This window comes from Acanthopagrus latus, chromosome 15 (assembly GCF_904848185.1).
Source record: "Acanthopagrus latus isolate v.2019 chromosome 15, fAcaLat1.1, whole genome shotgun sequence".
Classification (NCBI taxonomy): domain Eukaryota; kingdom Metazoa; phylum Chordata; class Actinopteri; order Spariformes; family Sparidae; genus Acanthopagrus; species Acanthopagrus latus.
Window position 1 is genome coordinate 6,588,393 of NC_051053.1, and position 23,892 is coordinate 6,612,284.

General features: G+C 44.7%; 1 protein-coding gene and 1 long non-coding RNA gene across 4 annotated transcripts in view; one reads left to right on the forward strand and one right to left on the reverse strand.

The window, feature by feature from the left end:
• zgc:171482 (zinc finger protein) overlaps positions 1-3,635 on the reverse strand; it is a 55,246-nt gene extending 51,611 nt beyond the window's left edge. For all 3 annotated transcript variants that reach the window (XM_037124049.1, XM_037124048.1, XM_037124050.1), the window contains exon 1: positions 3,496-3,635. The gene's annotated coding sequence lies outside the window, so the exon portion shown is untranslated. The remainder of the gene's footprint in view (positions 1-3,495) is intronic.
• Positions 3,636-3,902: 267 nt separating this feature from the next.
• On the forward strand, positions 3,903-5,039 carry LOC119033667. The gene is made up of 2 exons (XR_005079343.1): positions 3,903-4,042; positions 4,730-5,039. It is a non-coding gene; the product is annotated as an uncharacterized LOC119033667 (long non-coding RNA).
• The last annotated feature ends 18,853 nt before the right edge of the window (positions 5,040-23,892 follow it).

Sequence of the window (23,892 nt, forward strand, 5' to 3'; positions counted from 1 at the left end):
GCAAGCAAGCATATAAACCCCACGCTGTGCTGGAAATTATGACCAAACGCACAGGCACACAGAGGAATATGCTATTGATATATATATACGCCTGCATGCTGTGACAGTGCATCACACACTCGTACGCACACAGAAATGGGGCATGACCTTGCAGCACCTCGCCCATATTAATAGGAATCTACCATCGGGCGCTTCTTCACCTCCCTCATCTGTTCGTTGCGTCTGTGGATGTTTTATGAAGTTTAGAGGCAGTGAATAACTTATTTAGGCAAATTGAGAGACGTGGGAGAATGAATTCTGGATCTGATAAGCATATTTACCCCCACCCTCATTCACTAATGCACCCACAGAATCACCCTCTCCTTCCCTCATCACCCCCCCCCATCTGGCAGCGGGCCAGTTTCCGAACGTGGTGATGGAGCAAAAGAAAATTGATTTCTAAAGAGCTCTGTCTGCTATTCCCGGATATGAAATATGCAACCAGTTATTAGCCTAACACTGATATTAACATAACACGACAGCCGTGTCAAGATATATATTAAAGATGTCTCTCAGGCTCACGCCGAGAGAGACTTGAAATAGACTAAAAAGTGATAAACCGCCACTTGTTCAAAGCATGCCGAATCATTATCAATACGGCGCGATTGTGATGATATCTGCTTTGATTCAGGGGAGAAAAAGAAAGACAAAAAGCTTTCTGGAAGAGGTTGGCACTGCGCGGAAGCGGCTATGAGACAGACGGACTCAATATCTCGATCGTGTAGACAGGCGCAGCGGGCGGCTCAACATCAGTTATCATGCAGCTATTAATGAATCTACACTAAGAAAGGTCAAACGGCCGACACACTGATGTACAGGGACACACACACACACACACACACACACAAATGCACACACACATTAACAGATAGAAGCAGATGAACCCATGCAAAGGCTCGCTTGCACACAGTCTGCACAAAGGTCACAGTATACGGCGTGTGAGAAAGAGATATTTGAAGAGGATATGCTGCCTGTTGCTAAGGAGCACTCCTGGAAGAAAACATACACACACACACACACACACACCCACACATGACGCTCTATCAATCTTAAAGAAACTAGAGCAATGCACACACACTCTCACACACGTGCGTGCATGCACACTCACATATGCACTCGCTCGCTCAATCAATCCCTGTCCTGTTGCGGAAGAGAAGAAGCTACTTTTCAAGAGCATCACTGCCTCATTTATTGCTGTGTGTGTGTGTGTGTGTCAGTGATTGCGTCTCAGTGAGCGTGTTTAAGTTTTTATGTGCTTTATTTGTATGTATAGAGGGAAAGCAGGCACTTTTCAAAAACAACATCGCTCCTCTGCTTATTCCTCAAGGACCGGGGTAAATTATGCCAGTCGGTTAATCAGATTCTCCCCCAGATGCAGTTCAGCACATCATGAGAGACAGAAGGAGGGAGAGTGAAACAGACTCCTGTACGGCGAGAGCTGCACTGTATATGTTGCACATTAGAAACATACTAATTAACTTGCTTTGCTTTCGAGTTACATACAGTGTAGTGTAGAAAATTATAGTAAATATAAGCGTTTACAGCTATACTGTATCTATAGACAAGATTATGTTCACCAAAAACCCGAAGGGGACAGCATCGTGAAACATACAACGATATGAGACGCAGTTATGACTACTTGGAATATGGTGTGGAGCTAAATCAATCAGTCGATCACCAGGATTTTGATAATCAATTGGGTGTAAAGTCAATTTTCAAGGCAAAATGCTCAAAGTTTGCTCGCTTCAGCCTCCTTAACGTGATGTTCCGCTTGTCACTGTCTGAATAACATGAATATGAACATTTTTTAAAAGGCTGCAGTCAAGGATTACTTCAATTATCGATCCATGTGCTGATTAACTTCTCGATTAATCAGTAAATGTTTGAATCTGCATGTCAGAAACAGTTGGTAAGTGTCCGACATAGGTACCTGAAGCACAAGACGACGTCCTCTTGATGTGTACGGCAAAACCCAAAGACATTATATATATATGACATATATGATCACACGCATCAGAGGAAAGAAGAAAAATCAAAATATTGATAAATAATAGGCCTGTTGAATAATCGATCAAATTGACTGAGCAACCTGGCTGTGTAGTTCAGAACTGAAACAAGCGTTTTCGAGCTCTTGCAGACATTTCTCTCAAATTCCAACCATTTTACAGACAAAATGATTCATCCGTTATTTGGCAGATTCAAAGTAATGAAAATACTCATCTGTTGCAGCTCTGATATTGCTCTGAGACTTTGCAGCCCTGCCTGCTGCAGTGACCTGAAGTAAAGCAGAAGTCAGCGCGTGCTGATCAATAACTGTATGTAGACAGAGCGTGAAGCCTCAGCTCAGCTCAGGCGGTTGGGCTACATGTGGAAAAATAAAATGCAGAGCACTGAGAGCAGAGAGTGCTGTTTGGGGCAAATACAGGATGGCTGCACGGGATGAATACATTGAAGCGTTCTACTTCATGACACTTGACTGCAGTGTGTGTGTGTGTGTGTGAAAGAGTGATATTTCCCTGTGCTCTGTGTCTAAGTCCTGCTGACAGGCGGGCGAGTGCTGTGTAAAGGCCATAAGCTGGGATCATGCTGCCTCAGACGCCCAGTGAGGCTGACTGGACATTCTTCCCCAAGTGACAAATACTCGCGGTAAGAGGGCTCTCAGGGAGATGGACAGGAGCCAGACAAACTCCATGCATCAAGTATCAGAGCTGATCCGCATTGTACGTGGCACGGGTCTCATTTTCACGTTTCACAGAAAGTCATTACTGAAGGTGGGGCAGCGCGTGTTGGGAAAAGTTTAGAAATCATCGCTGCCTCTGGTTCAGACTACACCTACTCTGTCTCTCATTTAGAGCTGGCCAGCTGAAGCCCACTGAGGAAATTACTTTTGACTTGACTTGAAATGATAGGTTAATTATCTGAATAAAAAATGAATCTGCAGTGATAACCTATTAATCATTTGAATAATGTATTAAGCAGAAAAACCACACGTTCTCTGCGTCTCACCTTTTTTCCCCAGTGTAAGGATGAGCCGCAGTGTAAACTGAGCATGTGTGCACTGCCTTCAGGACACAAAGGAATATTCTGGGACCTCATCTTGAACTCTGATATTCCCCCCCCCAGTATTTTTAGACAGTTTCTAAATAAATAAATACAAATGACAATACAAGCTCTATAGGAAAAGTCCGACACCATGCAGCAGTAGATTATGATATCAGTACCCTGCCTCTAGTCCTCTACATTTAATACATAACACAAAGTTAGCAGACGTTGCTTCAAACTCCACTGACAGCCTCCCAGCAGGGATCCCACAGGCAAAATGCGTGATTTAAGGGCGCCGAAAACTTTCAGGGTGCTGCTTGAGGATGACCCAGACTTCAAATTCAATCCATCAGCACCGATCAATAATTAATCTGTCGGACAAACTCGACGGTCAGGGTTTCCCCCATCACTCACCTTGCGCAGAGGCAGTGACTCCTCTCCACGAAACCGACAACCATCCGCCAACTGCCTGTTTTTTTTTTTTTTTTAATCCCTTAGCGCACCTGTGCAGTAAAGAATCCCTCCAAAACGTGGCTGGAGCGTCAGCAGGTGGCAGTTGCGCTCTCGAGTAAAGATATTTTGTTTATTTTCTTTGTTTGAAACCGCTCCACCTGCCCATCCAAAAAATAAAATAAGATAAAATAAAAAATATAAAAAATAAAATAAAAAAAGAACTCCCTCACGCTGCTCTCCGTCGTGATGCGCGCGTCCTCTGGCAACTCCTCTCCGGTCCGTAGTACCGCGGAGGGAAGAGGAAGAAGAAGAAAAAAAAACGCAGCTCTGTTGATATCATCCACTCCGAGCGAAAGGGAGCCGAAAACAAAAACAAAGTCAGCTATTCCGGGAGGGGAAGAGGAGACGAGGAAGAGGAAGAAAAAGTGCGAGCAGCAGCCTTCGCCGGGATGAATGGGAGGCGGGGAGCGCGCTCGGCTCGCACCGTGTGTGCCAGCGTGTGATAGTGGTGAGCACTGAACGCTGCTGGGTTCGCACAGTGAGTGAGTGGGAGCACTGGTCGAGTGAGTAGGTTTTCCGCACGGTGCACCCACGTCGGTATCATCTTACATAAAGACGAACGGGAGGCAGCGGAGCGCGCCCAAATTCATTCAAATTCCAAAACGGCGCTGCTGATGGAGTGTTTACAGAGGGGGAGCCTGCCCAGGTGCTCCATCAGCGCTCTGAGACATTTCATCATCGCCTGTAACTTTCTTATATCCGCGCGTTACGGCTTGGCTTGCATGGTCCCGAAATAATATCGTGACATTTTTATTCAGCATTTCGATTCACAATACATCTCGATATTTCGTCATCTCCTCAAATGGGCTTCGTAAATTCTCAGACCGTTTGACAAAATCAAATATCCTGATAATTTTTAACCAAATACTTTGATACCAGTATTGTTGTCATGATGATTATTTGTACTGCCACACTGAGGTTTTGATAGATAACAATAATAATCATAATTATAATAATGATAATAATCGTTGTCATCATCAGCAGCAGCAAATGGGTAAAGGCAAGTAGAGCAGTCTGGTAGCTGTAAGACATTTTTTTTATGCTTTAATGCGAAAAAAAAAGAAGTTTCCTTATTCAGGAGCACTGTATTCCCCATCAGTCTGACACGCTCTGTTTCACTTCCTGTCTCTTTAAGCTGCCGAAAACCCAGCCTGCTCTGATTGGTCAGCTGACGCACGCCTGAGCCAACACCGCCAACACCGCCAGAACCGTTAGTGTGATGTCGCAGAGTTAAAAGCGAGACTGCTGACGAGGCGTTTCAGGAGCAGCGAGAGAGGAGCTCCTGTTCACGCCGACATTGGCCTTTTTTTTTTTTCCATTTTCAAAACCTTTCACATGCACGAGAACCTCTATAAAACACTGAAGGAAATCCAAGGAAATGCATTCTCGCTCTGCTGACCTGAAGTAATGTGTTTGTGGTAAAGAAAACAAAAAAAAAATACTGACCAAGTTGTATTTTATGGTTTTTCAGCCACTGGGTCGGGAGCACTCACTAAGAGAGAGAGAGAGAGGGTGGCAGGAGGATTAATTAGATGGGAGTAAAGAAGAAAATATGTTTCTGCTGCCCCAGTCTGTTTTCCCCCCCAAATCTGTTTTGCTTGTTACACACTGAGTTTGACCTTCTCGAACGTCAAGATATTATTCAGACTAGCAAGGGGAAAAATTACTGTTTGGTCGCCGTGCTCACAGCCCACTGACGCAGATATAGTGCAAGCTGTACAGAGGGATGTAAAGTGCTGCGTTCTCAAGGGTTGCAAGCCTTGGAAAGACAAGTAAAGAGGTGGTAGCCTATCCTCTGTGAATGAGCTCATTCCTCACGGTGCTTCTTGTCCATGGGGTCGTGTAACAGGCGTTGTGAGCCTCTGCGCCATTTTTCCCAGCATGCGGTTGGCCGAAAACACTGAAGTGTCTTGGACGGGTTTAATTTACCTTTAACATTTCCATCAACGGTGCAATTAATCTTGACGACTTAAGTGTTTGGAGTGGTTCGGGAGACGGCGGCTCAAGATGGTTGTAAGTGGCAAAGTGTTAATAGCTTTGTCTGTTCAGGTAGAAAAGCGCTGGATGCAGTGAGCGCAGTCCGTGCACTTTTTGACATTTGAGCCAAAACTGTGTCAGCCATTTTCATAATCGATAAAACACTTCACCTTTCACTGTCACCGAGCGAGTGTGACAACTGGTCTCCTTTCTCAGTTCTATGTCTGCATATTGAACGGGACATTTGGGATTTGGACTTTTTAGTCAGACAAGTCGTCATATTTGGCTAAGGGAACTTTTAATTGCCATTTGTCACTATTTACCACATTTTTATAGACTCACCAATGAATCAATCAAACCTAACAAAGCCCCGCTTTATTGCACCCGACCAAAGCTATGAATATTGACACAGTTGTTCATTTTTTCGAATGCCTCCAGTTTCTCCTCTTCACACTGCATCCTTCTTTGATTTTACACCGAGGACCTGACCGATCAAGAGAAAAGCTACAGTAAGAGGATGATTGCGTTGTGGTGCTGTAGGTCTAATTTTAAAACTCAGACACTCTTGTCAAAGCTGACAGATTCTACTAATCATTATCTGAACAAAAGCCAGTTGCTTCACATGAACCCATAATTCAGGAGGAGTGTTTCTAAGGAATTGGAATAAACAAACGATTGGCTTTGAGTCCCGGTCGAACGGAGACAAACATGACGCAGCCGTGAATCAGAGTCCGACTCACAGAAACCCCCACGTTTGCTGCCAGAGTGCTTCACACAGCCAACAATAACCAACCTTGATCTATCAAATACGACATTAATTCACTGTGGTCCGCAAACACTTCCCAAAGCAATCATATGCACCAAATTTAGAGCTTAGCTGAAAAGAATGACATTGCTATGCCCCCCCCCCCCCTTTTTTTTCCCCTTCATAATTTTCTGTTCGATTATCCCAAGTCTTTTTGAAATGCCACATTTTCTCGCTGGTGTATGGATGTGCATTCATTCCGGCAGAATGGGCGCCTATTACACGCTTTCAGAGGCTGTGACAGCAGCCTTCAGTGAGGAAGCCAAACACTTCACAGCTCAGACAATGTACCCAGGCGGACGCGCGCACACACACACACACACACACATGCGCATACAAGTGTGCACTCACAGAACCGTATACACACGAACCCACTGACACAATGCACATCGACGAGATGAAAGGGCCAATTTATCAAACCACCAGCCGAGGCAGGCCTGAGGACGTATAGTGCCAGCACTGGTCTGCAGAAAGAGGGCAGGATGTGCCTCTGAGAGTGTGTGTGTGTGTGTGTGTGTGGAACTTTGTGTGACTTTTCTTTCTTTTTTTTTTTCCTGCCTTGACAGTAAAGTCATTCCTCCCACCATAACATGCACGCCCGCCTTCGGGTAATTTTCCCGAGTAAAATGCATCACCTTTTAACACTGATGCCGGCTGACGTGGCAGCGCGACAGGAGAATTACAGTCCTTGTGATTGTCAGGTGCTTTAGTGTAAAGAGGAAAAAGTGTGTGTGTGTGTGTGTGTTTGTGTTAGTTTGTTTAAAAAAAAAAAAAAGCCGCTGAGAGTGAGAAAAGAGAGGGAGGGAGAGTTGGCGCCGGGGTCTGTCCCGCGTTATTTCTCATTAAACTGCAAGATCAATGTTCGTTCTCTGAGCTTTACAGCATTTACAAGCCCGAACTAATCCACTATTAGAGTGCTGCATGACAGAGCCGCGGAGAGGGCGCAGAGCGCTGCTTGGAAAGAGAAGAAGAACAGCGACAGAATGCTTCTCGCGTCCGTAAACAGTCCTCGTGTGCACGTGACAGGGTCTGCACGTCGCACGGTTGCGGATGGACATTTGGCCGCACGGCATGGATCAATTGTGGGATGCTGTTTAGGCTTGAAACTGTCCATCTTTCTGAGAAGAGAGGAAAGACGCAAACGCAAAGAGGAAATAAATGATCGAGCACCTGATGTTCGACAAGGACAGATGCCAATGGTGAAAACTCTGGAGGATTGATGGCGGCTCCTTCGGCGTGACATTTCATTCTCTTCAGACATTTCATCCACTGACTTGGATCCACTGATTGTTTTGACAATCATCAATCAGCTCCTATGAAATATCTGTGACCAGATTCTCCATGTGGGAGAATCGCTGTGTCTTGAGGAGCTTCTCATCCGTCTGACATCATATGTTTACTCTGTTCTAAATGGATGGTTTTGGTGTAACACGGCGGTGTAAATGTTTCAGTCGTACACATGCTGACAAGGAGAAAATTCTTGAGGATGCACTGAATTATTGATAAAACACACAACACGCTGCAACGCCTCTGAATATCAGCACAAAAAAATGTAAGCTTTTGGCGAATGCAGACTTGGAGTATCACTAAAAATAAAGTTTGTTATCTCATTACAATTAGCGCTGGCCTTCGAACACTCGAACAGCACTGACAGACCCCTTCTCTACACTACAAATGAAACCTGCGGTGGAAAAAGCAAAGCCGTGAAGAACCAAATACTACAAGGGCACAGAGAAATCTGCTGAGATTAAATTGATACACCGGATTTTATTTCCACTCATCCGCTAACTCCCCTAGCTGAGGGAGTGTTTATATTTAGAAGTGAATATGTGTTTATGTGTGAGGGAGAACATTTCAAACGCTAGGCCCCAGATTTTGTGATGCCGGCTTCAGTGCGGTGCATCTGTTGGGTTTTGGCTGCTGGGATACTGGCCCGGTCTGCTTGATACGGCTCCAAGGTCCGGGGGCAGCCTGCCGGCACTGCCAGTTGGTGGTCAGCCCAAGCGGGGCTGGGTTGCCTGTTATAGTTGGGGGGGGAAAAAAAAAAAAGATGATGAAGTGAGGACAGCTCCAAGAATCATGGTCCCAGAAGTATTTACAAAACTGATACATCTTTGTTTGTCCACCATGGGTCGGGGACACGGAAATAGACACGGATCACTGGGACACGAGCAGAGTCTTGATGTGTGGAGAGCATTAGTTAGGAGAACACAAGGATACAGACAAATATGAGAGAGTCCATGCACTTTCCAATAAAGTGTTTATTGGTAACAGGTGAGGGCGGGGGGGGGGGGGGGAATCCGGAGATGGAGATTTGATTTCAGGAGCATCAGCAACTTACACACTCACCCGTCGGATCACTTACAAATAGCCATATATAGAGGACCGCTGACACTGAGAGCGTACAGAAGCAGCTAAATCAAAATTAACGTGATCTTGTCACCGCCCCCGAACGCCGGGCGAGGAATAAAGAGCGAGGACAGATGCGTAATTGATATCTACAGCTTCGACTGCGGCACTAATTCACTGTCTGATTACTGTCTTCTTCCTTTTATTCCCCTCGGCTTATTAAGGCAACTCAAACAGAAATACCTGCTCTTAGTTTTGCTGCATAGAAAGCTCCAAATGTGTGCACCTCATGCCTGACATAAGAAAGATAATGGAGCTGTTTTGTATCCATGAAAACCTCTCCTCTTAAACTTCGCTGTTAATTCTGCCTGTATATATTCTATTAAGTTGATTTGTTTCTCAGATCATTGGCTTTAACTCTTCTTAATCGTATTATTAGGACACATAAAGAAATACAGGATCAAAGTGAAACTGTTTGTCCTCAAACAGCTGCTGCCAACATGATTTGTAGAGAACTCCCAGAAAGATTTATGGCAGCCCCGCCGCTCAAAACACGATACTTGTCATCAGATGTCTGGAGCTGTATTTTTACACTAACAACACCTGCAGGAATGGAATATGCATGAGAGTCTGTCATGTGGAAGATGTGTGAGAAACAAATTATTTAGAGGGCCTGTTGAGAATATTAAATTCTCCTCGTACCAAAACTTGGATGATCATTCAGACTCGCAGTAACATGAGGCGTGTCTCGTGCAGTGATCACACTCGTTTTCCTCCCCAAAGCGGCGTCCAGATGCAGCTACAGAAACGCTGCGCTGTCCTCATTAGCGTGTAATTAATAGGATGCTGCTTTTGGTGAGCCGTGACATTTGTTGACCTCTAAACATTTGCTGCGCTTCTGATACCGTCCTCCTTTCTCTTCACACGCTGGTCTGCACTTGGTAGCGGTCGCCATCTAGAGGAGAAATGAACACAGTGCAATTTCCATCAGTGTATGTCAGACCTCAGTAAATGTATTAAGATAAGATTCGATGTTCGTCTGTTGATGCCCCTCGAGGGAAATTTGCAGGTAACGCAGCAGGGAAATAAGTAGCACCGCAAGACTAAGTCTCAAAAATATAGACAATGCAAAAGAGATATTGTAAGAATGAAATAGCAATTTGAATAGAAAATATAAGAAACTATTACAATAAAGATAAACATACTATATGCAGTAACCATGTATTAGCTTCAAGAAAGCTATTTCTGCTTGCAATCCCTTATTAAAGGGTAGATATTTATACAGAAATGTGTGTGTAAAATACATGCATGACTTTAGACGGAAAAGGCACAAAATGAAGTTGAGTGGTTCCTTGGTTGCCACTCTGCCCTGAGAGGTGACATTATCCAGCTTCTACAGCCTCACTGATTGCGACCCCTGAGATGTGTCCCGTGACCTCTTGAAGGTCCTGACCTCCAGGTTGTTGTGCTTCAGAGTCAAAAAGGCCCCAGATTAGAAGCAGATTTGGATTTGCGTCTCACAGAAATAAAATGTAATATATTGCCAAGATGGTGTCTCACAGCATTTTAATGCGATTTCATTAATCTCATTATCATCGGGGTAATCCAAACATGCTGCACATCTCTCAGAACTTATTCTGCCAGGTTCGGTATCGCAGCATATACAAGATGTTAATGAGCTCCTTATCTCTTCAACCCTTCTCTGTTGTCGGCTTTTTTCTTAACATTGAGATCAACTTTGCTTTCTTAATCTTCCTGCCCCCACAGAGGTGCCAGCCAGTGTTGTCAGCGTAGCTAGCTGCAGGCAACGCCTGACCTCTCAGCCCGCTGCTTGAACTTTGGATGCCCTCTCTCCTTCTCAGCAGTTTTAAGGGTATTTATAGTTAGAATTTCATGGTGCTCTGGTGTTTGCATGGTGGATTAAGGAGCACAGCCTGATTTAAATTTGTGATCATGCCAGGCTGCAAAGAAACACCCACATTTAAGTGTGTCCGTTCAAGATGAGATGCACACATGTTGGAGTATTTAAGTAGATAAACATAGGCATTACAGTCTGATAGTTTGGTTCCATTTAACTGTGATGTTTTATAAATGATAGTTTTGTATTATTTTACCACAGTGGTGGAAGGAATGCTCAGAGCTTTTACTTAAATGGATCCTTTCCTTGTTTGGAGGACTGTCGCGCCAGCTGTAGGGTGCATGAGAAGGCACAAGATGGCGCCAGAGCGCTGCAAGTTTCACTTGCGGGTTGAGCAGAGACAAACGTGAGAGTCAAGTCGAAACCTCAGGGATGTTTTATGACACACAATCAGCTGAGTGCTTCCATTTAAACCAACATTAATTAAATTTATGGCGTATTGAGTTTACACAGTGGAATTGAGTTTTCTTTGCTGAAATCATTTTGAGTTGATTTACTCCATCTTTTCCACTCGGTTGCCCATAATTAGATCCAAATGACTCAGCCCTCATTACAGATGTCTCCCTGGAATTTAAACACTTGTGTCGACTCGCTGTGCATCTGCCTGTGCTCTTAAGTGTGTGTGTGTGTGTGTGTGTGTGTGTGTGTGTGTGTGTGTGTTCCCTGGAGGAATTCAATTATGCTACAGTACATACGTGCATTTACATTCTTCTTCCCTGGTTCTGGTTGTGTGTTTCTCAGCCATGTATGGTACTTTTCTCCCTCGCCAGGAGTCTGTGTGAGCGCCTCTCTCGTTCTTACCGAGAGGTGGGCTCATCCTGATCCGCTGAAGCCACTCTTTCTACCTCATCAGATCCCGGCCTCCCACTTCTCCTCTCGCTCCCAAGTTTTGCCTTTGTTCCAGAGGATCTTATGGAGATCTCTTTGGTGTATTTAAGCAGGAATACTGTATCGAGGTTGCACGTTTTCCCATAAGCATCAGATTATAAAAACATCTACACACATTTAAATTCATGTGTTTGCACTGTACAGTATGTACATTGGCATGCAGTTGACTTTTACACATTCATTTTGCCACAATCATTGCCAAACATCTTTAACTGTAAGCTCTACCTAGATTCTGTGAATTTCCATTGTGTATCCATGCCGCTCCGAACAATGACATGATCCTCAAATGGCTTTATTTTAAATCCCCAGAAATCCGTAACAACCACCGGCATAAAAGTAAAGCAGGGTAGCCCATTCCAGCGAGACATTATTCTCTTTCCTCTAAACAAAAGGGACTCGGCTTTCCAGCTAACGAGACTGAACTCACGGTCCTGTGGTTGGACCAGAACAAAAACATTTGCGGGGGCCGCAAGCTGCAGGGTGTCTGTGTAGCCGTGTGTGTGACCATGACTGTCCGAATGTCGTGTGTGTGTGTGTGTGTGTGTGTGTGTGTGTGTGTGTGTGTGTGTGTGTGTGTGTTGAGGTTTTGACCTGTGCTCAATATTTCCTCTCCAGCAGATGATGAGATTACAGGAGTGGTTTTAGGGTCTACCTGCAGGGACTGAGTGTGTATGTGTACATTGTGTGAGTGTATTTGGGGGGGAAACTTGTGTAATCTCAATCAAAACATTACAGTGGAAAAAGTCACCAGATTCATGTAATGAAGCCAGCCATCCGCTCACTTGCACTCACAACCAACAACAGCATGCTGACAAATACAACTGCCAGCAGCAGCATGTAGGCAACGAGCATGAAAGAGAATATGAAGCATGTATGAAATATACTTTTCAACAATCCCATTTGTGGGCTTTCTTCCTGTTTTCTATCATGCGCCACATTCACGTGTTCATCACAGCCCAACAGCCTAAAGTATCGCAATTGCGTTGATAAGCTGCGTCCACACGATGCTGATGCTTCCCTTCACATCTGGTGTAGATTGAAAGTTGGCCACATTTTGGCCAAACAAATGAAAGGGGGGAAATATGTTGTTTTGTGAAAGGGTTCAAGAGAAACAGTCAAAACCATAAGACGCTGATGCTATTTTTACGAATGAAATGCGCATATGTGTTTATGGGATGGTTACAGATTTTGATTTTGGATTGATGCCTAGTGGCTAGTTTGGCACCCACAAAGAGATTTAGCATAACTGCTATGTTGCTGTTAACAGTGCTAGGTCAGACATGTGTGATCTGACCAATCAGAGGAGACTAGGTATTTGGAGGGCGGGCTTGGTAACCCAATATAAAATGATGAACCTGAAAATGGGCATAATGACTGAAGCTTACTAATTGTTGACTTTATTCCTTTGAATATTTTCCATCTTGACTCTGTTGACAGTGTCAAACAGTTTGCGCTAGTGGCTGCTAATCAATCGCCAGGCTCCATTTTTAATCAGTCAAAATGTTTGGTAGGAAATTGCACATTTTTCTCAAATTTTTCTGCCAGTTTGTTTGCATGTCAGCTCAAAGATCTGCTGATAGACCACAATCACAATATGCTTCCTTTCGGGTGGGGTCACGAGAGGTCAACTTTCTCAGGAAAAGAAGCAAAAATTTGTTCTTGGCGAAAAGGAATTTGATACAGTATGTGGAAATGTGTCAGACACACCAGCCAGCTGAAATGAACGCTGAATTAAAGCTGCTAAATGAACCGCTGTAATGAAACCAAAATGTGTTCCATGAAGGCAAATTTCAAGTTTATTTTAATCACGAACCCTCAATCTTTCATTCTCCATCACTCCTCAAATAGTCATATTGTAAATGTGACAATACTCCCGCCCGGCCCTGCACGTTGGGACCTGCGGTGCATACCTCTTACCGTGTTCCTATAGGTCAGCCAAATGGCCAATTTGGCTGACCAAACTGAAAATTCAATATTACACCGCAAGTGTTTAAACAGACAGTCTGAGAGAAATGGAAGTGGTGGCTCGTTAAAGACAAACAGAATTACCTGTGAGGGCTACGCTAACCTCACTGTGTGTGTGTACTCTGTCTCCTGAGTGTGCACCCGTCCGCTTGTGTGAGTGTGACGACCGTTATTCCGCTAATTCAATATCCATCATTTCCTACGGTTTTCTCCTACATTCTGGTGTGTTTTGCCAAGATATGACTGACAGCTGCTGAGCCAAACCGGTTCTCCTCTGATGTGCGTTTGTGTGTTTGGCCCTCGCTCAGTAGGTCTGCAGTCAGTGATTTATGTCTCTCACATGGACGCACAGTTGGGCATCCTGGGGGAAAAATGGCAGACGATGCAGAGATCAGTGTTGGGATTTCTGTGTGTGTGTGTGTGTGTGTGTGTGTGTGTGTGTGTGTGTGTGTGTGTTTCAATACGCTTCAATGATGTCTCTTTAGGTGAGTGTGGATCCAAGGTGTCGAGGGGAAAGGCCTGCCTTCCTGCTACTCTACTTTCCATCCATCATAGCTGTTGATAACAAGCTGTTTGCTTAATTGCACCTGGAGATCCATCATGAGGAACACCACTGACGGCACCGTCACCTTAGTGTATTTAATGTACAGCAGAAGGCCTCTTTTGCCTGTCCACCCTGACTGTGGGACTACTGTGTTGCACTTCTGTTAAGAAGTTGACTACATAAACAGGGGTATTTTCAAATTATGCCTATTATGCTTTGTTTCCCTGTATTGTGTGTGTGTGTGTTCCCATGACTGGGTAGATGAGCACATCATGTTCTGTGTGTGCCTCCATGTGGGTATACTGTATATATAAGCAGAGTGCAACGTGTGTGTTCTGGCCTGCTTAATGAAAATGTGTTCCTCACTGACGTGGCATTTGGAACAAGTAACGTGTTTAGTGAGACAGAGACGTGTGTCATCAGCCGGGGACAGGGTGGGGAGGAGATTTATGGGGTGCTGAGACTGACTCATGTCGCTAATGCTTATGTAGGCTTGGAGATAAAGAATAATCATAAACACTTATAGCCAACAACTTCCCAACAGACGTCCGAGCAGCACACAGCCAATACATACATACTCAAATCTCACAGCGTTCACGCACTCACAAATGACCACACACACGCACAGATTGGACGGGTTTTCCCGAATGCCTATAGGACTCAGCCTTGCCATTCTCCTGTCCACACAGCACTGACACATCCTAAATGAACAGACAGGGAGAGGGAGGGTTGAAATGTATTTTATATGCAATGATTTATTATCTGCAGATGGACTATTAAATTGTTACCACCCTGACCAGAGCAGTTAGGACGCAGATTGAGTCCTCACTCTGTGCCGCGTCCGGCACTGCCTGCAGGCTTCCCAGAGCCCAGGTGCTCGCGCTACCCTGCCACAGCGTGTGTTGACCATGACGGCTGCACTCTGGCTCGCCCCAGGCCCTGCAGGTCTTGGTTGGGTCCAGATGTGGTCTTTGGACCCTGGATGATTGGTAATGGAGGGCCAACTGGACTCGGCTAACGTCTTCCCAGGGACCCCCGCTGGGCCAGAAGTGAGGGCTAGGCAGGGTCACAGGATTCAGATAGAGCAGGGTGTCATTGCTGTTTGATGATGCAATGGGTAGTTCCGCCTTGCAAGTGAATTGGTCCGATGGGTGTCTCAACCATGCTTTATGTGTCTGTAAAGTGCACTGAGGTGTGTTTTATGGTTTGTTTCTAAGCTGCCTACAGTAGTGGTAACCAAGGAACTATTGAACTTCATTTCAAGCCTCTACTTTTTTCTTGTCATTTGTGTGTCTGACATGGAAAGAAAACTCTACAGGGAGCTCACATGTTCCTACAAAAGCTAATAAAGCTACTAAATCTCTTAAAGATGCCCTTTATCATCATTCCTGTACTTTGATGAAGCTGACATTTTTAAATTATGCGATATTCAGCGTAAAGACGGCTGGCAGAAGAACTGGAAGTTTGGAAAATTGAGGAGATTAAGGGAGCTAAAATAAAAAAGTCTGAAAAGGAGGGCAAGTCGAATCAGAGATTACTTCAGCTGAAACCTTAGTATTTGGAGTAAAGCTCTCATGCTGCAACATCACAAATTAGCTAAATCCTCAAAAGAGCAGGCATTTTTATTTCATCTGCAGAGTTCCATTAATCACCGGTTGTGTATATGCAATAACAAAGCCATGAGTGCACGTACGGTACAGTACACTGAGGTGATGTATGAGCTACACACTCGGCGTACAGTACCATACTATACTCACACATGCACACATAAGTATGAATGCACGTGCATGCACATATATAGGCATAGAGCAGTGCCAACTAAAACAGGGCTGCATCAAGAAACCTCAGTAAGATTTACTGCTCGGCTATATGTGATATGCAACCAGTGGGAGTGAGGGGTAGCAGGAGGGTCGGCAGGTTACAGTGTGTTCTCCACGTCCAAGACTGAAAAATGGAACCCACGGTGGACTTTAGAACAGTAGGGACTACATTTTCACTTAGTCCTACATTCCTCTATCCATGTCTCTCATCAGCGTCTAATTGGCATTTAGCTGCTTCAGTGGTGCTCTGTGTGTGTGTGTGTGTGTGTGTGTGTGTTTAAGAGAGAGAAAGAAAGAGTGTGTATGTGTGTATGTGTGTGTGAGATCATTCTTTGCGAGGACAAGTTTAGGCCTTGTGAGTGGGTCCTTTTTGGAAAGTGTGGAGATTTTGGCCCTGCCTAACTAGATTTATTGCACAGCTTTGTTACAGATATACTTAACATTTCCACATTGAAATGTCTAAAAACAACTACGCCCACATCACATGTTTTATTGAGTTGACTTGTCTACCTACATTATTCCAAATGTTTACAATGATATTATTACCACTAAATACAATTACAATACGTTACCTTGTCCGTCAACACGTCTGAGTCACGTCAGATATATTTTCAACAGCAGTGGGAGTTGTTTAACAGTCAAGACGACTCTAGTGGTCCCATGCTACTAAACTACGTCATCAAAATGTGTCACTCATTGAGAAGGATCCAACTGCAGCCTTAAAAGATATAAAAACCATGCCCACTACAACACACGCCCATTTCTTAAATCAGTCTTGGCATGTTGGGAAGGCGGCTTGCAGAGTGCAAAGTAAATACATTTGTGTAAAAGTAAAAGTTGTCAGTAAAAACATACCAGAATAATCTATTTAAGTACAGTGATGAAATATTTGTACTTTGTAACTTTCCACCTCTGATACTGACTAGGGCTTTTATTGTGAAAGGTACAAAAACAGTAACGGTCAGTTTGGATTTTGCTGCAGTTGTGAGCAGAATCTTTGCGTTGTTTGCCAATATCGTGTTATTATCATCACCTTCGGTAAAGGTAACTTATAACTCTTGTTCTTCTGTGACCAATTCAGCAAACAGACCATGCACACACCTCTTGGAAGCTAAATTTCCTTCCTTGATTGAAAGGCCCCTAGTGGCAGAAATGTTCAGCTAAAAGTGTCCGTTCTGGGCTACTGTAGTGCAACATAACCAACTCTGTGGAAGAGACCGAAAAATGATTCTTAGCCACAGGAGACACACGCTAATGAAGACATAACTGTGAATATTATATTCCATGTCTGCCTCCAAATCCCCCTATACCCTACACACTGGACCTTAAATAAGGGACCTCACATGTATGAGTGTGTGCTTGTGTATACATGTCTATGTATCCACTGCTGCACTGCTTCGCCCTCATGATAATTTCCCAACAAATGTTTTCAGAGTCATCTGGAATTTCAGTACCAGCGCCTGCTCAGAACTAGCAGTGTGTTTGTGTGTGCATGCGTGTGTATGTGTGTATTTGTTTAGATGCACTATAATGAGCAATTACCTGATGCTGACTCATAACCTGTTTTTGGGCAACTGGACGCTCCAAGCTCTTTGTATTTTAAGCATTCAGAGGAAATTATAAGGCAAATAGGGAACCAGACTAAACACGATTTACCTTTGTGTGTCAGACTAAACAAGTGAAAGAGTCAGAGACAGTAGATGTTGTTTATTTTCACATCTACAACCTGCCACTCTGTCAACAAACATGAGGAAATATGCAATTAGAATAATGAGCACGTGTGGTCCGGCTACAGCGCTGAGTCGTGAGCATCTGCAGAGCACTGACAACAAGGCAAAATGTATGTGTGCATGTGCTTTAGTTAATGTATACCTCTGAGCCTGTGGGTGTGTGTGTGTGTGTGTGTGTGTGTGTGTGTGTGTTCATGTGTGGCAGGGCTGACTCAAGTCGAGACGTCAGTATGTGTTTGCACAGACCATAATGATTCTGCCAGGCAGCTCTCCCATGGCGGCGGTACAGTGGCAAAGACACACACACACACACACATACACCCACCTACCATACATTCAGCACTCCCTTCCTCTAAGGACATTATTTCCCCTCTCTCTCATTTACTCAGGCCAGTGGCACTGCCATGGCAACCAGCAGTGTTTTGGAGAGTGCTTGTTTAGGGAATGTGTGTCGGGGGACAGATGAGCGAACACATGGGACCCTCTCGGCTTCTGCAAGCACCTGAGAGGGGAGGAAGTGAAACGGGGGAGGATGGGGAGGGGGTCTGAGGGGGAAACCACAGGGCAGCAAGTCCACAAACAGAGCGAGCAGCAGTTTCTCACAGCACCTGACCTTTTATGTACACCTGAGGTGCCCGTGATGTATGGCACACACAGGTCACCAGCCTGTTCAGCTTTGCATCATCTCTTAAATGCTCCTGTACACTGTGTCATGCAGCAGCAGCTGCACTGGCTTGTCTCTTATTTAAGTATTCCAAAGCGCTTTAGCCTACAGCTGGGTTGTATTATTTTAATAACAATAGTCTGTTTTGTGTATAATCACCAAATCTGCTCTGTGCCCTCTGAGAGAGAATAAGGGGAGAGCAAACATTTTAAAATTCAAAACATTTCCTGTCGGGAGAGAGCAACAGAGCTGCAGAACACCAGCACACTGCTGCATGGAACGGCTGCAGTGAAAAGTAGGATTTCGAGGATGCCCATGTCTGTATGTGAGCTGGTGAGTCATTCACTGAATACCTGACTGTGTCTTTGCAGTCAGAGCAGAAGCTGTTAGTTCCCTGTCAGAGCTTAAAGGATAAGTTCATCCAAAATTGAAAATGCAGTCACTATTTCTCTCCTCCCTTGCCAGTGGAAAGTTGGGTGAAGTTTCATAGTCCACAAAGCATTTCTGGAGCTTCACGGTAAAACAGCATTGCAGCCCTCTCCTTAACAACTGAAGGAGCTGGGGACTTGTTTAAAAACGTAAACGGAACAAAATGGTTTCATACAGCTTGTGTATGGTATTACAAGTCTCTGGAAGCCCCCCAGATACCATATTGATTTTAAAAGACATGATTTATACACTGTGGAAAGCTGAGATCTACACTGTAGCTGCTAAGATAAAAGCATAATCGTGCCGCCCCTCTGGAGTGCACAAGCTTGACCACACATCAAGGGAGTCAATAATGTCCTTTGAAATGATTTCGGGATCTCAGGGCTGTATTCACTGTAGCCCTCTTCTTCAGTTTAGTAGGAGAATGCTGCAACACTGTTTTGCTGTGAAGCTCCAGAAATGTTTTGCGGACTACAAAACTTCATCTGACTTTCCGTCAGCATGAGGTAAGTAAGTCCAATGATAGCCTTTGGGCTGCTGCTTTAGACCAGAGTAAGATTTACTCAGCTCCCATCTTTCATCTCATAAAACCCACATCTCTCATGATATCAGAGTAATCGTGATCCCTCAGACACAAGTCTTTCCCCTAAATGGCATCTGAGCAGTCAAATAACATAATTCCAATGCAAAATGACAGAAATACTTTTGTCTTGATTGAAACTGTCATGTTCATTATAACACCATGCAGAATCTTATTTTTTTTTTTGTCTGTTTTCTGCATACAAATGGAAACACATGAAACCATGCACTGTAAAATTCAGTTGAAATGACTGAGACCAGAAGAGGGCAGTCATGTGCAGTATAAATAAACACTGGCTGGCACCCATGTATCTCTTCAGATAAAGTTTTTATATTTAGTGTCTTACTTTGTCTAACGTGCATGTGTGTGTGTGAACGGGCACTTGTACATTAAGTCTGTTGTGGCAGGACTGCGTGCAGGGGTTTCCCCCCCCCGTCCGACAAAGAATCCAAGGAACGTGTTCGACCCGATGAGTGAACTAATCCAGAGGTGTAAATGAGATACTTAGCAGACACACAGGGGCTCTGTTGCCCTAAAACAATTTCAAATGACAGATCTAGCTGTTTTTGCTCATCGTTGTTCATCCACTGAGAACACGACGACAGAGTCCTCATTAGACCGGCGGTAGTTAGCGTACTGCAGATAGAGGTGCAGTTAGCGCGAGCTGACGCTGGCTATTACTCAACTTCAAAGGGAGCGGCTCCTTCGTGTGGTTGGAGTGATAAAACTGCCCTTCAATGTAAGAATGTTAATGATCAGGGCTGCACTGCTTTTGATGGAAGAATATATATAGAGCCAAGTGAGAGCGTGTGAAAGAGCCCGAGTGGGTGTATGGCTGTCTATGGTATTTCACAATAAAGGCCCCATAAAACACTACTCGAACATAGTACTTAACGCAGTAATACATGGCAGAATCGCAGAGATAACTGGCACTGCTCGAGCTTAATGAAGTATCAGCGGAGACAGTCCAGTGGGCGTCGGGGGGCTTTCTGCAGGTTGGGAGTGTGTCGACCGCAGACGCAGATGAATAGAGGCCGTGTGAAAGTGAGGCCTGCTAAGCTGTGTGAGGGGCTAATTCACGGAGCAACTCTGGGGAAATTATGAATCAGATTGTTTTCGACACGACTTGTAGAGTATGGGCTCAGAAAGAGAGAGCGAGAGAGAGAGAGAGAGAGAGAGAGAGGGGCATGGAAAGAATCACAGAGGATTTATGATGTCTGAGCCCTCCTGTGAGAGGGCCTTTCCTCTGACAGGCAAGGAAATACTTCTCCAATCTGTCTCCCTACTGACACCAGTGTGTAACAGACACAAACATGAACCCACCCGTGCCCCTTCACTTTCCCTGCGTCGCTCTGCATCTGCCCTGTCTTTAAATCTGTTGGTAATGATGCAGCTCGTTGGAAGTGGTGAGAGCAGGCGGAAAGAGAGAGAGAGAGAGAGAAGAAAAATGAAGAGAAAAAGAGGAATACGTCCAGTCCCCCGGAGCCTTCAGGGATTCCCGGGCTGTGGAAAAACTGTGCGCTCGTCGTCTTTTCATCCTCCTCCAGAGAGCACAGTTTCCAGGAAGCGCAAGGTTAAGCACACACAGTTTGGCGCTGACCTCTCACCTCTGATTAGCCTAGCGTAGCTGCTAAGTGGTTCTCTGCGACTCCTCCACTCAGCCTGCCAGCTTCTCGGGCCATTTTCGCACAGTAGCAGCGGCAGGCATGATGTATTTCGTATGTCACGCGGCCCCGGCTATTGTGGTTGAATGAATAAGCGGGCCGGCATGAGAGGCAGCTCAGTCAGCGGAGCTCGGTTTCATTCAGGGCGCAAATATGGACGTGCGCTTTGCCGCCGGCGTAGCCGAGGCGTGCTAACCAGCAACAGGCTCGGGCTCTGTTGCTGTACGCGAGCGCCTGCAGGCAGCGAGGCCGACTTGTTTGCGGCTTTGCGTTGTGTGATTTTTAAAGCTCCGCTGCCGCTGCGAGCATAACCACTGGCTTTGCTCTTGTTTTTTCCTCCTCTCCCACAGCTGACCCGTTTATGACCCGTTTTTTTTCTCGTCATGCCTGATATTAGAAAAGTTTAATCATTGCTGGGAGACATACAAAGAGGATTAACATTCCTGGGTCTCCTACACTCAGACGTTGCCCTTCTCCCTCCCGTTTCTCCTCTGTTTGGTCTCTCGCCCCCACCTCCCCTTCTTCCTCCACAACTTTTTTTTTTTTTGCCCACTTTCATTCCTTTGCCTGTTATTTCAGTCTATTGCTCCTTTCATAATTCTGCTAATAGTCCCGACGACTGCAGTTCTTTCACCTCGTCTGATTTGCCCCGCTGTAAATCTAAAAGCGCTGGTGTAATGCTGCAGCCGGAAATACTTCATTATATTTAGAATGACAGCATCAGGCATTTTGTGCTGCTCTTGTATTGCCCTTCCTCTTCCTTTGTTTGTTTGCATCTATGCAGGATGTGACCAAATTGTTTGTGTTTGCTCTGGACAGTTAAGCTGCAATTACAGCACTTCACAATGGAGGCTCCGCGAGCACTTCTCGAGCCTGGAGGCTGAAGACTTGGTGTGTGGTGTGTGGGCTCCCTGGTGCCGTGTCCTCTGTAATACATACAGGATGTGTCTCCTGTCTGTGTACGCTGTATCAACAGAGCATCTGTACGCTGTCACCTACTGTACACAGGGACCTCTGTATGGACAGTAATAGCCGGGCTGTATTTCTCTTAGTAATGAGTTTGAAGAGAGATTAGTGTGGCTGCAGTGTGCAGCTCCGTGTCTCTTCTATCTATAACTGATCACGTGTGCATACCTCTGCCACACACACACACACACACACACACACACACACACACACACACACACACACACACACACACACAGAGAAAAAAAAACACACGTTGCAGAAGTTATTTTGTTATTTTATAACATCCGATAAGATCTGACAGAACCAGGTCTTATCAGGTGTAGCTGTGTAAAAGGATGACCACCATGCCTCTCACACACTTTTTGAGCAAGGCACCGACTCCCTTCTAACACCCTCTCCAACTATTCAGCCATGGAATGAGTGGATAAATACGCATCAAGATAGGAGAGGATTGAGTGTTTCGCATGTTATGATTACGCGGCCCGGCAGCGCCAGGTGCACATTTGACCCTCGAATGTAAAGACGGATCAACTGTCAAATCTTATTTTACAGCGTGCCCCCGTAACAACAGTTTAAAACCAATATGTAGGCTCAGCGGGCTGATCGTGAGGTGAGATCGTAACACTGATATTCACACTGGAAGTCCACTGTCTGCAAACGAAGTACCAAATTGTTAGTGTATTTAAGCATTCCACATGTGTGGGCTTAAACCAGATAGCTTTCTGCCTCAGCCGGAGAACAGGTCTAGCATTTCCAGAGTTTGTTTGATGTGTGATGCTATCTGCTGGATGTATAGCACCACCTCAGCGCCGTCTCCAGATTGATGAGTCGTCCGCCCGAGGCTATACAGTAGAGACTCGGCCGGGCCTTTGAAGTTCTTTGTTGATGAAGTCAGCCGCCATCAGTCACAGCCTTGTTACAGCTGTCCCACACCATCCTTCAAGAGTGTAAGTATTTTCTGGCTTCAGCTGCAGATCCAACTAATTTGGGTCCTCAAATAAATATTTTTATAAGCTAGACTGGTAACACCAGGCGCTCCACAGGTAGCCAAGATACGAAGTGGAACAAATATTAAGCTTTATTACTGTGCTTGGCCTCTCCCGAGCCATCAGAACAGCTTGAACTCTGGCATCTTATTCCGCAAACTGCTGGAAGGACATGACAGCGGTTGTCCATTAGAGATTACATTATTGGGGATTTAATTGCTGTTGGTAGATGGTGGAAAGAACTGCCACAGGCGCCGATCCAAAAATGTCACGTTTAATTAGTGTTAAGGGGTGACTGACGGGGCTGTGGCATGTGGTTCACATCATTTCCAGGCTCATCAAAGTCTTTTAGTGACCACCAGGGCCCAGTGGACGCAGCCGGCATCGTCCTGCAGAGAACCACTCCCGTCGACCTCAGGGGACGATCAGGGTCACCCAGATTAGCTTTGCATTTATTGATATTTCCCATGACCTTGTAGCAAGTCAGTCAGCGTGAAACGTGTCAGAAATATTCACCCTTCACTAGAAGAGAACTGCTGTTGAAGCCCCTGAAGATTTGGTTGTAAATGTGAAGTATTTAACTGTTACTTAAAAGGGAAAGGAATAAAAACAACTGAAAACCTTCAGAATATAGATAGGAATGAAAGTGGAATATATGGCGGATGTTGTTGAATACTGAAGGGTTAACATAGATATTGATCACTTACATGACAACAATGTTTTTTTTGCATTACGAGTTATGTTGTGTTTAAATGTGCAAATAATTCATAATCTAATTAAATATGTGTTAATTTGCATACAGAATCAGAATCAGAAGTCCTTTATTGTCACACAAACGAGGACAGTTCTTTACCAGAGCAGCCAAAGGACAGTAATATTACAAAAAAACAATAATAATAGTAAAAAATAAACAATATGATAAAAAAGACAATATACGTTATCCAGAACAGAAATCTATACTTATTTCACTTAAAAGGGAACTTTGGACATTTAGAATAAAAGGAGAAAGT